Genomic DNA, 17,543 nt, shown 5'->3' with positions numbered 1-17,543 from the left:
CCATCTCAGATAAAGGTTGTGGAACTTTGACCATAGCCAAGGGAAAGTTGATAGTGGACGAAAAATATTCCTGATGTGATCCCAGTTGCTCCAAATGAATTGAATTGCATCAGGTGCTGAGTTGACTTAGCACACATTTTTGGTTAAATTGTTCCTGATTCAAGTTACATTAACTGGTGCAATGGTAAAATGCAATTCCCATAGCTACACCCCTTTTAATACTGAGAAGCAAAAAATGTATTTTTGACCATTTCAGATGTTATGACTTCAGTATCAAGCTAGCTTTTTTCTTTCTCTCCCCTCCTGCTTTGCTTAGCATCTGGTGTGATGGTGGATTCAAAAGCTTGCTCCATATTTTATGACATTTTGATTGGTCCACTGCAAATGGGTGGATACACATAAACCACTATTGTATTTAATGTTCAAGACCCTCTGGCTCGGGACAAATTCTGGTCGTTGCTTTACCTGCTCTTTGAGCTAAAAGGCTGGCAAAATAACATAGGCAGCTGTCCGACTAGCAGAAGATCTCAAATGCATAATATAGGAATGGACAAACAAATCAATAAAGACCATCAGACCAGCAGGGGCTGGGAGAGCTTGAGGGGAAAGACCTCGGCTTCCACAACCTACCAGAATAACATCCAGCGTCACTCCAAGAGACAAGAAGAGAAGGAAGAGTAGAACTTGCCCAGGCAACGAGAGCTGAGATACGGATGTACCAGCAACCTGACTGCCTTCAAAGATTCACATGGACATACTATAGGTCCAAACCTAGGCCCAAAGAGCACTGCACCATTGGTAGTTTGCCCCCCCCCCCGGAAAATGCATTGCTGTCCTTCATACGCATCATCTCCTAACAACATCCCCTGAGGTCAATTCCAAGCCTCAAAAGCCATTTTGGTTGTTCCTAAGAAAATAACCTTGGGATTTTTCTAAACAAAAGTAGAAATTTAACCCTTAGCCACCTACCTCTGTCTTGTTTGGGTTTAACTCTTCTTATAAAAAAATGTTTATTTGGCATGCAGAGCTTGGGCAAATAGTACCCCAGGAAATGCCAATCATTGTCCCTGCTGTGAAATAAGTGGCAGTGCTTAGTCCCTGCCAGTCCATGCTCCACTAAACCACTGGTTGCATCCATGTGTTAATTCCCTCCTTTACACTCAGTGGGCACATTCACTCTGCTGCCTGAAAAGTGTGATATAGCAAATGCTGCTAAATAGCATCACTGAGCTGATAGGAATGAGTCACTGAGAGCTGGATCATCTGCCACTGGCACTCCACTGATCGCACCCTAAAATTGATTTTTGGCTCAGTGAACAGACACCATGTGCTTTTTCAATTGCCATTTTCCTAGTTTGTTTAGAGGCAGAAATTCTGCAGATTCTGTATTCACTGTACAGTGGGGAATGAGGTAGCGGGCTCCAAAACTGTCAAAAACTTTCTCATGAAGGCTATTTCCAAGCACTCTGTTTAGGAACATCTAGGAAATTGTGTTTGTGTGTGTGTGTTTTCTTAAAAGAAACTGAAGCTAGTAGAATTGTTCATTTTTATTGCAACTTAATAAATACAGCCTTCTGTCTTTTTTCATATGAAGTTTTACAATGCTTGGGTTGTATTCAGCCCTTTGCAGTTGGAGTTTTGCTTGTACAATGGGACTTCCCCTACCTTTCCTCCTCTGTGCACCACCAAATCTGCTCCAGAGGGACTCCAACCCTCTGGGACCAGATTTTGAGGGTGCACAGAGAGGGAACTGTTTGAGAGAGAAGAGAGAAGTTTCACTGTGCAAACAGAAGCCTGCTGTGCAAGCGAAACGGCAGCATTAGATACCTCCCATTGTCACAGCAGCAGGCAATGCAAAAGCTATTTCTATGGGTGGTCATGTGTATGTGGAATGAGACTGGAGGAAGAGTGCGGTGGGAGAAACTGCGGCTGCATTCCTGTTCTTCGCTGCAAATTAAGGAGAGCAAAGAGCTCTTTGGGTTGTGACTGAGCAGCCCTAATCTGGATTTTCCTTGATCAAATATTGTTCCTATTTAGGGGATAACCAGCATCATAAAACCAATATGCTTAAGTCTAATGCATGAAGGAGTTAACACCAATAGACTAAGCTGTCCTGCCAGACCTAGCTGGGTCATCCCCCCTCACCTCGGGAGGAAGGTAATTTGTTCACTTTCAGTCTACCTCAGAAGCTCAACTGAAGAAGCTAAGTTGGTTGCTGAAGCTTAGCTACATGGCTCTAACAAGTCTTTCTTTTGTTCCTACACCTACACCAATAATTTGGGAACTTTCATCACGGTAACTAAGCCAAGTTTCACTGCTTGTGTTTTCTGACTGCTGTATGGAAAAGCACACAAAGCTGATGTGTGGTCTTTTCCTAGGCTAAGGGAAGAAAGCGGCTTTGGAAGGAACTTAGAAGGGCATATTTGAAAGACCTAACAGGCTATATTTATGGTACTTTGCTGCATGTTTCATGATCTCTGCTGGGGTTCTCTCCCCAAAGAGTACTTGCCCCAAACCTGGATCTTGGTATCCAGGGAATTCTCCTTTTTATATACCTATTTTTCCTTGCCACCAACACAAGGCCTAACCCCCGGATGGGATGCTGAATGGACTGCAGTAAGGCACCGTTAAGTGATCTTTAGCTGATGGGAGCTCTGTTCTGTACGTGCCACCATTCTCACCACACCCCTGCATCTTTGGAGTGCTTTTCAACAGTGCATTAAGCATTGTGACTAACATCTGTCATCATGTGTGGTTGATTTGCTTCCTCCCATTCTCCCTATTGAGAATTTGTGCAGGCAATTAAGGCACTGTTTGATAAGGTTGTCTGAGGTTTGTAGCTTTGAGCATGCAGATGAGATCCTATATTGATAAAGCATATATAAGGCATGTGCTTGGAGTGACAGGCTTACAGCCACATGAATATTTTTAAGAGTACTATCAGGCAACATATTTCCCCCCCTTGGGGTCAGTAACCACCATGGTTGGGGGAGAAGCAGCTATACTTGCCAAGCTAAATGAAGGTCTCCTCCAATCTATCTCTCCCCCCCTTCAGGGGGTGGGTTAATGTATTCCAGGAAAGTATCCATAGAAGCATTAAAATTCCCAACAGCATGTAACATAAAAGGGGTGGGGGTGCGGAGCTGGGTCTTCAGTTGCTTCTCATGTATAAAGAAACCTGGAGATGACAGTATTGGGGGTGGGGGATGCAGGGCTTTGCAGAGGAACAGGAGTGAAGAGAGCATGGTGGAATACAGATGGGGCACAGAGGAGATGTAACAAAAGGGTGCATTCAAAAAACGTGATATATCTTTACCTACAATCTGAAATGACAACAGTTGCAGAAGGACTCTATACTGTAAATTCTTCCTTAACGTTTAGATCAGCTTAAATGACCCTTTCTATAAAAAAAACTGAGAACAGTCATCATTTCTTTACCCTTGTTTATTCTTGAGCTGTTTGTCAACTACTGCTAAATGTGTTACCAGTTGCTGTCTCTCTTCATATGAATCACAGATGTTCTAAGAGACTGAACATCTGCACTCATGATAAATGACACTCAGTTAAGTCTTCTTCATTAATAGCTGAAAGCCCCAAGATCTCCTTTGCCTTGCTCTGTTACAAAGAACAAGGTGAACGGTGCAGAGAAAGCAATAGCCAAGCAGAGGAAACAGTTCCTTGGATGTTGTTTGGTTGCAGCATGCAATGGTAGGAGTGCTGTGATGCTGATTTTTCAAAAGTAGCCCTAGAGGCTATATGTGAGTGTTGCCTGCTGTTTCAGTCCTGAGACTGGCAAGAAATCAATATATCTCCTACAGAAAACGCCTACACACTTGGCCAGTTGGAAGCTGGTGGATGGCATTGTTTCTGATGGTGTTTAGGGCAAATGGGTGTATGTAGGCAAGAGCTGTGCGAATGGTGTGTGTGTGTGTGTGTGTGTGTGTATGACACATAGAGAGAAAGATATAGGAAAAACTAAACTTGGAGCAGAGAATGACACATTTAAAAAAGGATAATTTGATAATGCTCTGCCTCCATGGTCAGAGGCAGTATCCTTCTGAGTATCATTTGCTGGAAACTGTGGGAACGGGGTGCTCCCAAAGCAGATTTGCAGCCTTTTTGTGCAAGTTTGTGATTTTCTTTGGGGGGGGGGTAATATGAAGAAGCCTATATACATGTGTATCTACAGATGTCCCCTTAATCTTTTTAAAAGACAGCTCATCTGAAGCACAAGGCATGTACATGTGCAAAGCAAGTTCTTAAGCTGGATTCACACCACTGTGAAGAACCTGCAGTGATGGATGTTCAGAATTTTACACCAGCTTTCACTCTAAGGTGCAAGGCACCAGTTTTGGTTTGCTCTTGCTTTCAAGTGTCTTAAAAGTTGTAACGAATGGCATGGTTTTTATGGGCCTCAAGATGGCTGAAGAACACCACAAAATGGATGCGATGTCTTTGGACTGTCAGTGAACTGTCAGTGAACTGTGCTGTATAAGCGCTAATGGAATGTGGAAAACATCATGATGTTTGGGCAAAAACAGTGTGTGCTAGGAACGGTACAGAACAGCACATACAAGGAGGCATGGAGATGGGCTACACTTTACCTTCGAGATAAGAGTTGTGAGATGATGCCAAGGACAAGGATGTGAGATGCCAAAAACAGGGAGTAAGGAGTTGTGTAATGCCAAGAAACAGATGAACAACAAGGTAAAAGCCCTCCAGCCTAAGTTGTGTGCCAGACATTGACAGCTCTGTTGTCTGCTACCCATGGCTCTTACTGAAACTGATCACTTCAGTGAAGAGTGGTGAGTATGGAAGATGTATGAATGGATGTATGGTTGAGTGCATATTCCTTGTCTTGATGTGTGAATTACTTGTTAATCAATAAAGCAATACTATAGAGAAAATCCAATATTGGTTCTCTGATGTTTACTTGTACCTTTCCAGAGTACTCAGTCTCATCTATGTTAAACACCTAAACAGGTTAAAAGAACCTAACTGGTCATTTCAAAGTAGGTTTGAGACATATTATTGAATGGAGTAGCCTACCAGTTATTTTACAGAACATTCCAATGCAGGTTTTCCATAGCAGGAATTTGTGCTGCATTCAGTGGTCCCCCCCCCCCATAGAAGTTGGTCTTGCATGGCAGTTCCCAACGTATATTGAACATGTGGATTTTTAATTGAACCTGCTTCCCTTGACAGTGGCATCCAAATGGCAATCCAGCACATTAAGCATATTGCATTGGAATAGGAATGAGAAGCTGTGCATAGCTACACTGCACTCTTGAGGTGTCTTCCACAATCGTGCTCAAAACACAAGGAAGTGGTAGAGCATCCGATTTCCATGCAGAAGGTTCCAGGTTCGTTCAAGCAAATGCCAGGCAGGTGCCTACAGCACTGGTGTTTAGGTGGCTGCTTAAAACACATTTGTTCAGCCCAGTTTTCCCTAAGGGGTGATCCAATTAAGTTGATGATTAATTTGATTTGCTGGTTTGTTATGCCAATTAGTTTTTATTGATGTGATTTTATTGATGGTTTTATGTCGTTCACAGTCTTCCTTTAATGTTATTTTTAAATAAATAAATTACTAGCATCTCAAGGTAGAGCTGCAAATGTTCCTTTTAAGAAACCCTGGGGAGCTGCTGCCTGTCAGTGTAGGCAATGCTAAGCTTAATGGACCAATGGTCTGGCTCAGTATAAGGTGGCTTCCTATATTCTTGTGCATCTAAAGGCAACAGGTATGCAAAATAACAGTATGTTATTGCGCTCTCCCCACCTAGTTACTTCATTGTCACTGTAGTGAGGCTAATAAATAAGGGAGCCCACACTCTTTCCCAACCAGGGAGTTAGAGAGGGCGTTATATAATTCCTCCCTCGGTCGTACTGAGCTGTGGGAAAGGTCCATGCCTACTTCTCCAACAACAAGCTGCAGAGGAACACGCAGCTGGTTGTTTCAGTGGTGGTTGGTAGAGGTGTTCCAAGGTATGTGTAGTTATCTGGGAGTAGGGCTCACTGAACACTACAGGACTTACTTCTGAGTAGACATGCATAGGATTGTGTCCAATGGGGGAGAGAGCGCCTTGGTATCAAAACATTTTGGCTCAGCTGTCAAGGGTAGTCATATTTCTGGTCCTCTGCTTTTCAGTAATTTCTTAATTTCTACTGGGGCATGCAAAAGAGAAGCGGATTGTGTCTTATGCAATTTAAGAAGGTTTTCTGAGAAAGAACCAGTATTTTTCCATTTTTCTACTAGCGAAGAGGGAGCAATGCTATCTGAATTAAGCATCTCCAAAATGTCACCGGCACTGAGCTGCAGTAAGGCTGATCTTTGGTTGCTTAATTTTAATGATTAAGTGATTAGAAGCAGGAAAATTAATTGACTAAGAAAGCTTTAATTGACTGACAGCCCCACAGCATCATATGGAAGCAGTACCAGAATTTTTATTATGAGGGCAACTGTTGCTTTGTGCTCTTTCCACATCAGCAGCTTATTGAGTTTCATGCATTTTGGGTTGGGAAGTCACACATCAGAGGCTTCACCAAGTTTGTCAGAGCCACAGCAGCCACATGCAGAGGAACCCCTGTAAAGTATAACTCAGTCCTATTCTGTCCCCCTCTGTCACATATGGGCTGTGATCAGCCGTCTGAAGTGAGCAAGGAGCTGGGAATCCGGAATTGGTAGTTGAAAGGGCATGTTGGTAGTCAGGACTAAAGAATGACAGGGAACCAAACAACAAGCCAGGAGACTATGAAGGAAAGCCAGGACTGAAGAACAAACTAGGAAGTAGGGTCAAGGAGGAAGCCAAATGTCAGGGTTGCAGAACAACCAGGAAAACCCTCTTGCTCAAGCAAGGCTCAACAGGAAGCTCTTTTAGGAGTGAACTCCTCTGTTGCTGTGCCTGCACTGCACTAAGCCCCCTGCCCCTCACCAGCTCAGAAACTGGCAGCGATGCTTAGTGGGTGGGAAAGCAGGTGAGCAACCTGTCTTTCAAGTCACTTTTTAAATAATAGAATTTCATTAGTTGAACACCATACAGGTTCTAAAATGATAAAATTACATATGGAGGAATTCAAGATCAAGCTAAGATGATAGCTTGCCAGATGGAATGATCCTCCCTCTGCACCCTGTTCTGGGGTAACCCACTTCAAGCCAATTTTGAGGGGTGCAAAAGTGGGGGGGAAGCACTGTTGCGCAAACAAAAGTCATTGTGCTAGACTTCCATTGAGGGAACTTGTTAGGTGACCCACAAATCTGAAATACATATTAGAGTAAGCCCAATAACATTAAAGATTGCTTTCTTCTCTTAAATATTGCTGTTGTAGTACGTAAGAAACATTCCCCACTCATGTATAAACAAATTATTCTGTCTTCTACCCTCTCTAACCCTCATTGTATTAGTTAGTTTTACAATATATGCTACATGTCGGAGTTTCAATCCAATCCTCTATAGTTGGAATTCTTGTTTTCTTCCGAATTCGAGCAGCTGTTAATAGATGCACCACAATTTCTGTATCTAGAGGCAGCACTGAGCCTTTTACAAAGCCAAAAAGTACAATTAAAGGGTCTAATGATAACCTATGACCTGTGATTATTTCAATTTTTCACTATCTCTTTCCAAAAGTTCCTTATCTTGGGACAAAACCAAAAGATGTGAGCCATATCTGCGTTTGCTGTTTTACATCTCCAACATGTATTCTCAGTATCGTTATACATAAGATACATAAGCCTTACAGTTGTCAAATACCATCAAAAAATAAAATATAAACATTCTCTTTCACATTTAAACTAATTGTTGTCAGATATACTGCTATTTCCAGTTCCAAACTCTTGTTGGAATCTGAAAATGCAGGTCTTTGGTGAGTATTAGTTGTTATATTTATATCTATAAGGATTTTATATTACCTACTCAATAAATTCTTATGATTTTGAATCTTTGAAGTTTCAAAAGTGGTTTTTTGTTAAATGAATTCATATTTTCTCAATAACCTGAAGATTATATTTCTAAGTTGCAGGTATTTAAAAACTAGTTGTTAGGATTGCGGCATTTCAACTCTGAGACCTGTGGGTATAGGGTGGTATAGAAATTTAATAAATAATAATTTTAAAAAATAATTTCTTCATATATTTTAAATGCCCCTTCATTCATTAGTTCAGCTAGTTCAATTAACCCATATTGTTTCCATAACAACAAAGTGCCCAACAATGTTTTATCTTTTATTTATTCATTATAATTAATTGCAGTTAATGGCGACAGCATTGGGCTCAGTTATCTCCTACATTTATACTAATTATTAAATAAATTTCTAGTACATGGATTCAACTTCGTTATATCCTTATCAAAATTAGTCTGGTACCAAGTGTATTTTTAAAAATATTTGTTGGAACATTCAGTTATTCCAGTAACATAGCAATATCAGCTTGAAACCATGCTCTGAAATACATTAGCATAGCTGTTTCATAATGTTGTTTTATAGTACAGTACAGTGGTTTCTTGATGCAGTTGGTAGAGATAGGCTCAAAATAAGTACAGGAAAGAGAGAAGGAGCTGCTCCCTCAAACCTGTCTATACATACCATATTGGCATGCATATAAGCCTCACTTTCCCCCCAAATTCTGACCGTGAAAAGTTACAGTGTGGCTTAAATTCGCGGCCTTACAAAAACTGGCTTTTATGATATTGCTGCTGAAACAGACATATGGTAAAACATAATGGGTGTGAGTGCCTGTGGGATTTTAAGGGAGCAGCTTATATTCAGGTTTTGGTCTCACTCCCCCTTGAATTTTAAAAGTGCGGCTTATATTCGGGCCAATACGGCAGCATATGGAAATGTCTGTGTGGGTTGTCTCCTAGGCCTTTCATCAAGGTTTGAGGGGGAAGCTACATCCTTTATGCTTTGGTTTTGCACAATGTGTCTGCTCCTGTATATCACCTGTGCTGAAAAACTGAGCACAATGCAGATCCATCCATTCACCTGATAGCCCAAGCAGAGGAAAGGCAGTCTTCTTCCAAAGTGTAGGTTTGTGGCGATACACAACTGCTCAAACTCCCCCCCCTCCATCCTCCCCGCTTTCTGACACCACACAAAGGCCCAGAGAGATCCTGCGCAGGTGTGCAAATCTTTAAATAAACATTTGCTTATGCCCTGCCTTACACCTGGCACTCACTCCCATGGATGACACATCAATAGTGAGACTTATTTTGGAACAACAAAGCGCTCCACTAGGCAGAGAGCCCCAGGAGGGAAGCAACTCCCCTGGTGAGAACCCTCAAGAAGACAGGCGCTTTTCTGATGCTAATTACTGGGCTGTCATCTAAAGCAAGCTCCTCCATTGTGAGGATAGCATGGAGAGATTGTTTGGATATGATCTCATCATTCTTCCTGGACGATGGAAGCAAAAGGATCACACAACAGCAGCAATTTATTGGCAAGTGAAGTGAACAGGAGGCAGTTTTGCTCTCAACAGAATTTGAGAAGTCACAATTGGTCAAGTTGGGGGAATGGAATAACATAGAAACTGCCCCATTTCTACTGATCTTCATATTCTGGATTAACTTCCCTTCGTAATAAGGATCACTCCAGCCTTTTCATATACTTTTCTAAACAAGTGTTTCACAAGGGCTGCAGAAGGCTTAATGGAGGCATAAGCAATCAATTAGCTCCAGTTCCCACCTTCACTTGAGCAAATAGTAGCCCCCTTAGAACCCTACCAGTGCAGCCTCATTCTCCAATCTTGCCTTCCACTGAAGGAAGAGAAAAGCTGAGCCAGCAATCCAAAGCTGTGCTAAGAATCAGCATTGTGCTCCTTAAATTCCCCCTGCACACTATTTTTCATTAACGTTTTATTGTCTGTTAATAGCACAAACAGAAAACTGCCTTCTGCAAAGCTATAATATTTGAGATCAACCAATACAATAAGAGGAGACAGACATAAGGGACAAAGAAATTCAATTGCTTCTATTTGTGCTCCCAAATTGGAGTTGCATCAGATATCAATCTGGGGATGGGTGGGAACCCAAGAACAATTGCATTAGCAGAATGGTATAGCAGAGATGAAATCCTGTAATGACCTTAAGCATAGCTCAGAGTGTTTTACAGAAAAGAGTGGGTAGTATTGGCCCATCATGTGTAATTGATGACAAAATTCAATGTTACTTTGGAGCAGAGGTTACAGAAGCAAGAATCCCTCCCTCTAAATCTCTGCTAAAAATGCTATGCTAAGATTCCGACAGTCTGTGCTCAGAATTGTGTCTAAAAACGTATTTTGGAACACAAGCATCTCAGCCTATTTTTCAACAGGGACGGCCAACTAGAAGCCTGTGAGGTCATTCCAGCCTGCCTCCCAGGGTGTTTCCGAACACAATTCAGTGTTGGCGCTGACTTTTAAAGCCCTAAACAGCCTCGGCCCAGTATACCTGATGGAGCGTCTCCTCCCCCATTGTTCAGCCCGGACACTGAGGTCCTCCCTGAGGGTCTTCTTCTGGTTTCCTCACTGTGAGAAGTGAGGTTACAGGGAAACAGGCAGAGGGTCTTCTCAGCAGTAGCGGCCTCCCTGTGGAACACCCTCCCATTAGATGTCAAGGAACAATCTGAATTTTAGAAGACATCTGAAGGCAGCCCTGTATCAGGAAGTTTTTAATGTTTGATGTTTTAGTGTGTTCTGATATAGGCTTTGAGCTGCCCAGAGTGGCTGGGGAAACCCAGAAAGTTGGGTGGGGTATAAATAATAAAAATATTATTATTATTATTATTATTATTATTATTATTATTATTATTATTATTATTATTATATATCATCTGGACTGGGACAGCTCCACCAAATTTTAATCAAAGTATGGTGAATAGTGAGCCCATACTTTTACACAGAAGGGAAAGAATATTGTTTGAAAGTTGAAGGAAACAGACTATGAAATATGTATGCTATATGTATATGTATTTATGGGCATTTAATAGTATTCGTGAATGCATCTGTTCCATGAATCTATTATCAGGTGGCATCAACTTTACTACAAAATACAACTTGTCATGGACTGGAGAAGGTAAATTTTTGGGCCCTTATCCTCTATTTGGAGAACAACCCTTAAAAATGAATAAACCAGAAACTGGTTATCCTTGCTCTAGAATAACATATACATTCAACAACATGGTAAAGTTCTTTCTCTGAAAGAGAAACATGTGTGCAAGCCTTTTGCCCATCAGTCACTAGGCATTAATATGCCCTTCCCATTTTGGACAAGACAGAAATGTCATGTCACTGAATTTCTTCACCCACATCCCATTGACATACAGTATGAGGAAGACAGACATCAGCAAAATCTAAGAGCTACTATGGTAGAACGAGATCAGTGCTTCTAGTGGTAATTAGCAACAGTTGCTGTATATAAAGCAATAAATAAGCAACTCTTGATGGGATCATTCCTCTGGGAACTGGCCTCCAGGGCAATGAAGTCCAAGGACTAATTACATATTGCATGCAAAGTACTTTCTTTTGTTTTGAAAAGTATCTGCATTTCATCTACTAGGTGGGCTCAACTTCGCAAATTTCTTTTAAACACTGCAGTTTTCAAAATGCAGCAAATACACAACATGCTTGGGACAAACAAACAGATCTCATGCATTTTGGTAGCATAATGCAGCATGGTCTGGGTGACCTCCAGGACTGTGCAAGCAGATTTTCCCTTCCTCTTCCCTCCTGCAGCCCCGTTTGCCTCCCAAATCTGCTCCAAATCTGCCAAACTTCTAAAGTCATTTGGGGGGGGGGTGTGGGAGGCTGCAGGGGAAAGGAAAGCAAGACTAAGTCCCATTACATGAGTCTGTTTCACTAGTGGATGGGCACAATTGGACCCTAGGGCTTTGATTGCTCATGGACTTATTTTCTTGCTTAAACTGATTTTAAGTAGGCTTTTAAAATATATATAATGAAAGAAATGGATAGTGTCTGTTTATGTGGTAAAACTGGTCAAAGATAGAAGAGCAATGTATTCTACAAAGTGGCAAAGAAATGTTTAACCACCTGCTCACAGTGCTCCTGTTTGCTCAGGCGAACATACCTAGTTCAGCAGAGACAGCTGCTAAAGTGTGCACTGCCCAGAGCAAAACAATCCATTCTACAAAATCCATGAGAAGAGAATCTTAGGCAGGAAGAGTGTAGCTGCACAAGCGCAGGTTAATAAGCAGTTGACTGTATTCCTAGCAAAGTACCCTTTCAGCTTCTTAACACCACTGCTCTTAAGTGGCTAGTCTTGAGAACGAAGTTGCCGCTGTAGGTTGTGGCAGTGCACTTCATGTTATGGTTGTTTAAAAGAAGAAGAAGGTGTGTGTGTGTGTGTGTGTGTGTGTGTGTGTGTGTGTGTAAAGATTTGAAAGACTCCTGAATGCCAAGATGAAGTGAGGTGTCTCAGAGGGATTTGGGATGTGTCCAAGGCAAAATGGGATCTGTACAAGATGTTATGAGCTGAAGCAAGGACCCTTTGAAGCCCTTCTTAGTGTCTTGGCAATCCAGGCATCATAAAATGCTGCAGACAAGGGTCCACTAAAAGCAGAAGTCTCTAAACTTACCATAAAAGGAATAATGATAGGGTGGAGTGATGGGGTAAGGTAGAACAAGCACCAGAGTTGGGAGACAGTGGAGGGAAAGTTATGACTGGTTTGTCAGAGGCAAAATGTTTAATCAGGGGGAATATGCACAAGTCAAAAGAAACTCGGAAGAGTGTATAGAGGATGCCTAAGTCACTTATGGGGACGTGGGGGACGCTGTGGGTTAAACTACAGAGCCTAGGGCTTGCAGATCAGAAGGTTGGCAGTTCGAATCCCTGCAGCGGGGTGAGCTCCCATCGCTCAGTCCCAGCTCCTGCCAACCTAGCAGTTCAAAAGCATGTCAAAGTACAAGTAGATAAATAGGTACTGCTCCGGCAGGAAGGTAAATGGTGTTTCCGTGTGCTGCTCTGGTTCACCAGAAGCAGCTTAGTCATGCTGGCCACATGACCCAGAAGCTGTACGCTGGATCCCTCGGCCAGTAAAGCGAGATGAGCGCCGCAACCCCAGAGTCATCCGTGACTGGACCTAATGGTCAGGGGTCCCTTTACCTTTAAGTCACTTATACTTTCTCTTTCACCTATTTGGGATAAAGTGTGAATTGGGTCTCAGTTTGCAAAACTGGCTGCAACTTCTTGACTTGGGGTGTGTATTCTACAAATGAGCGCAAGGATTTCCACTTGAACAATATGTATCCCCCCTCCCACCTGTATCCTCCCTACTTTTGCTCTAAAGGATTGGGGGGACCCCAGGACAGATTTAGGAGGCTTGCAGGGGTAGGAGAGGGAGAGACCATCCCCTTATGCAAGCAGAAATCCTTGCACTGATGGAATGATTGCCTTAGCACTACACTGGATTCCCACCCTTGTAGCCACATCCACATGATACATTTAAAGCACATATTTATACCACATGGCTTCTCACAAAGAATCCTGGGAATTGCAGTTTACCCACCACAGAACTACAATTCCCAGCACTCTTAACAAACTACAGTTCCTAGGATTCTTTGGGGGAAGCTTTTAGTGTTGATGTGACTGAAGGCACAGAATATTCTCAATTGCTATTAATAATAAGAGTAATTTACTGTCTGGTAAATTGTTAACAGGCCCATGTGGCATGGACAAAGCACTTTTTTTTTTAAAGAGCAGCAGCAGATGGCAGCATCCTGAGCTGGCTTTCAACGCCAGGATCGTAGTATTGATGCACATATTCCCAAAGTGCCATTCACATCCAGCCACTGGTTTGTAAACTGTTGCTTTTGATCGAATCTTGACATTGTTTTGTCTGATTCTTGCTCAGGAAAGGGAAGCTGGGGAAGGAGGATGTTCACCAGTTGCCACGAAAGCAGGTGGACAGAGGCCACGCACTCAAGACTGGAAGGCTTGGCAAAAGTGCTAGTTGATTCCAGATTAGAGCATTGATCAAGATTCTTCCAGCAGCTATGTTTCAGTCTTAGCAGGTGATTCATCAGAGGCACACTGAGAGAAGCAGAGTAAGGGAAGCAGCGGCAGCAACATAATTGACTCTAATAGAGATTTTCTGGAGTGACATCACAGCTTGAGCCTGGCCTGAGGTATGTTTGGAGAAGGCACCGTTCCTGTCAGGTGCCTGTGGAGCCCATTAGTCATAGCTGCCTGTCCCTGGATGCTTTGGAAGCTCTGTGGCAGCTGTGAGGCACATGGGCCATTTTTCTTGGGCAAACACCTTCTTCCAGCTGCTACTACTGGCATTAAACGCTGGACTGGGCTAGAAAGCAGGAAGGATGGGATCCGAACGGCCTCTTTCTAAAGGGCAAGTTTATGTGCAGAAGTAACAAGCGAGAGAGGATCAGTCAAAAGGTCTGATATAATACATGTTGGGGGGGTGTCTCTTCAGCTTCTAAGACATGTCACACACACAAAATCAGTGACCCCAATATCTCTTACAATGGAAAACTGTCTGTGGGTGTTCATCTAATTTCATCTGAAGTGGCCAGGAGGGTTCATTTTTAATCACACCTTTTGCAGCAAAAATGCCTGCACTTGGACTGTTTCAGACTGCATCAAAACTGCATCGGCAACTCTTCCACATAACCACAGGGTTCCCGAGTTAACAAAGCAGGATGACCCGCACCTCGGGGTTGTTGTACGGTACTCTGGGTTCACCCATACTTGTGCAGTCCTGTGCCTACAAAGCATGGGTCTGAGAGTTTTTCCATTTGCCCTGCCACTTTCCCCAGGAAATCACACTCACTAGTACGGAATTGGAGCAAATGTCAGTCCATGGAAAACTTGATTGATGTTTGTTCCAATTCAGCAGCAAAGAGTGGGTTTCCCTGGGGGGAAGCAGCAGGCCAAGCGGAAGTGGGGCTGAGCCCTCTGTCGCAGCTTTAGACACCCACCTCCCCAAATCCCTGAGAGGTAAAACAACAGCTGCATGCCTTGTATGAGGCTGCCTACAGCACTATTTGAATTACTGGGCATAATATGCAAAGAGTAAAAAAAAGAGAGCACATTCTTTGAGACAGCAGAATATGCTTGCTGCTTACAAGATGCGGAAATCAAGGCAAACACCTTCATTTTCAGTGCCTGTGCTTTATGGTGCATGGGTGAATCTGCAAGCACCTTAACTTGTTTTGATCCTAGATTAAATGTAAATGCATATAATCCTAAACCACGGAGTACAAAACAAGAGAATGAAATGTAACAATATGTCTAAAGCAGCCAAATAGAAGACATTATATGTGAACAATGCTGCAAAGCCACAAACCCACACTCACAGGAAGATCTGCACTACATACGTTGATACCTGTGAAGATCCTGTGCTGTGTGCTACCCTACTTTCTTTAGGCAAACCTTCCCGGTTATCATCAGTCCTGTCCACAGTTATGTGGGTAGTAGGCAACTGTAAAAACTATGGGGTTTGCCAGAAACTGAAAACCTCATGCAGTTCAGAGGCATCCTGATGTGCGCTCAGTAGTCAGTCCTACTGTGTTTCATGACACATTCCCTACTAAGTGTGCATAGGATTGCAGCCTAAGGATGGCAGTGTTTCCTTATACTCTTAAAAACCCATGCATCTGGATCACAATCCCTTCTGTGCACTGATCTGAAGTGATTAGATAGGATGGCTCCCCATTGGAAACTGTTAAGGAGAGGCTGGATGGCCACCTATCACAAATGCTACAGCAGTGGGCTTTGTGCATTGGCAGGGGTTGGACTGGATGACCTTTGGAGTTCCTTCCCAACTCTTATGATACTATGAATGGTGGAACCCTGGCAGGGCCGGGCAGCCCATGTTCATACTGTAGTTTCCATGCCTGCAAATAATTTCCAGATTGGAACAAACGAACCTCAAAAAATGTTTGGGTGCAAACTTTCCCTCCCATATTCCCCTTTTTAATGCTCAAAGAAGAACTTTAGTGAGGAATCAAAGCCCAATGGCAGAACTGGGTTATGGGTTCAACCTTGGTGTCTGCAGGGACAGGCAATGGAAAAGCCCTTCTCCACCTGCGATGCTGGACAGAACCTGCCAGGCAGAGTAGATGATGCTGAGCCAAATGGATAAAAAGTCTTACTTGTATACAGTAGCTTCCCATGTCCTTATTTTTTTTTTTAAACTGCTTTACTAAATGTGCAGAAAACCCATAAATATACATATAAATAAGATGGCAAGGATCCTACAAGGTCACTCAGTGGGCAGCCCCCTTGAACATTAAGACGGGATTAATTATATCCAATGTGTGTGTGTGTTTTAAAAAATGTCTGTGATCTATTATTAAAAACTTCAACTGGTAGGAAATCCACAGCCTCTGTTGCTAAGTTGGTTCTCTGATGAATTGCTCATGTGGTGGGAACATTATAATGGCTGCAGTTCTAAAAGGTTTCAATCTTGCTGTTCTAATTCTCTAGTTTGCTTTAAAAAAAAAAACAGGAAGAAGAAAAAGAAGTGGTGTAAAGTAACAATAACCTCTGAAAGATCACTTAGTGAAATGGTGCTTTTAAAGACCTCGAGGGCAAGGCCCAGCTAGTGACGGAGGCTGTTGGGAAACACAGCAGAAGAGGAATTGTATTGGGCTGTTTTTGCAGTATAACCTCAGGGCAAGCTGTGCAGGTATGGCAGATTAGGGGTGGGGTTGGATCCTGGTGCCACTTCCAAAAGGCTGCTGCCAAAGGCAACTGAGATCAGAATCAAGCTCACTGCCTTCATGTTTAAATATTAAACCAGCAAAGCACAGTCATTTGTCTCTGTTCTTTAATTTTTAAACTTAGTGAATTTTGTGTTGATGCACAACTGACAGGTGCTGAGTAGCTGCAGAATCCACCCCCCCCCCCCGATGCAGCAACAGCCTGGGAGTGTCATATTTGAGGGAATAAAGATGGGGTAAGTCTATTCAGTAGATTAAAAACAAATGAGTCCCTCTTCTAATAGTAGGAGCACTTCCAGGCTGCTTCTTTTCTCAGGTAGGGTTCAATCAAATTTTGGCAAATTCAGGTCGTGCAATTACAGCTGATGGTGAGGTCTTGCACAACAAATCTTCTCCCCAAAAACTGACTTTTTGTGATAAGGAAAGTGATGGGAAATGCAATGGAAAGTGTGGTAATAATACTTGGTTGTTGCAACTGTCACCAAACCTCCACACAAATCAGAATGAATGCTCAATAAACAGGTTATTTGGAAGCATCCTAAGATGGCCTTAAGGTGCTTTAGTAATTTAAATTTCTTTGACTTCTCCAAAAGCTGCTCACAGGCAAAGAATGAAAAAAAAAGGAGGGTGTCAGTTTTCTGCACTAAGTTGGGAAAACTTTGGTCCTTCCAGTGTTGTTGGACTGCAACTCCTGTAATTCCTTTCTATTGATTGTAGTGGCTGTACTGATGGGAGTTGTAGTTCAACACGTCTAGAGGATCAGAGGCTTCCCCATTCCCACTCTATTGCCTGTACTACATGCGTGCTCTCTCTTCAACCAACCACTCCTACTTGGGTTTTCACTTCAGCATTCCTCTGGAGGTCTGAACAATGCTAACTA

The 17,543-nt window shown here is 42.6% G+C and overlaps 1 protein-coding gene and 1 long non-coding RNA gene across 3 annotated transcripts in view; one reads left to right on the top strand and one right to left on the bottom strand.

The window, feature by feature from the left end:
* The window catches only part of CPLX2 (complexin 2), a 128,300-nt gene that overhangs the window by 88,006 nt on the left and 22,751 nt on the right, over window positions 1-17,543 (bottom strand). The window lies entirely within an intron of this gene.
* LOC309364266 lies at window positions 4,450-17,053 on the top strand. The gene is made up of 3 exons (XR_014165793.1): window positions 4,450-4,805; window positions 7,804-7,860; window positions 16,817-17,053. It is a non-coding gene; the product is annotated as an uncharacterized lncRNA (long non-coding RNA).

This window comes from Podarcis melisellensis (assembly GCF_964234715.1).
Source record: "Podarcis melisellensis genome assembly, chromosome: 2".
NCBI lineage: Eukaryota > Metazoa > Chordata > Lepidosauria > Squamata > Lacertidae > Podarcis > Podarcis melisellensis.
The sequence above is the reverse complement of the archived record's forward strand: the minus strand, read 5'-3'. Positions and strand labels throughout refer to the sequence as shown.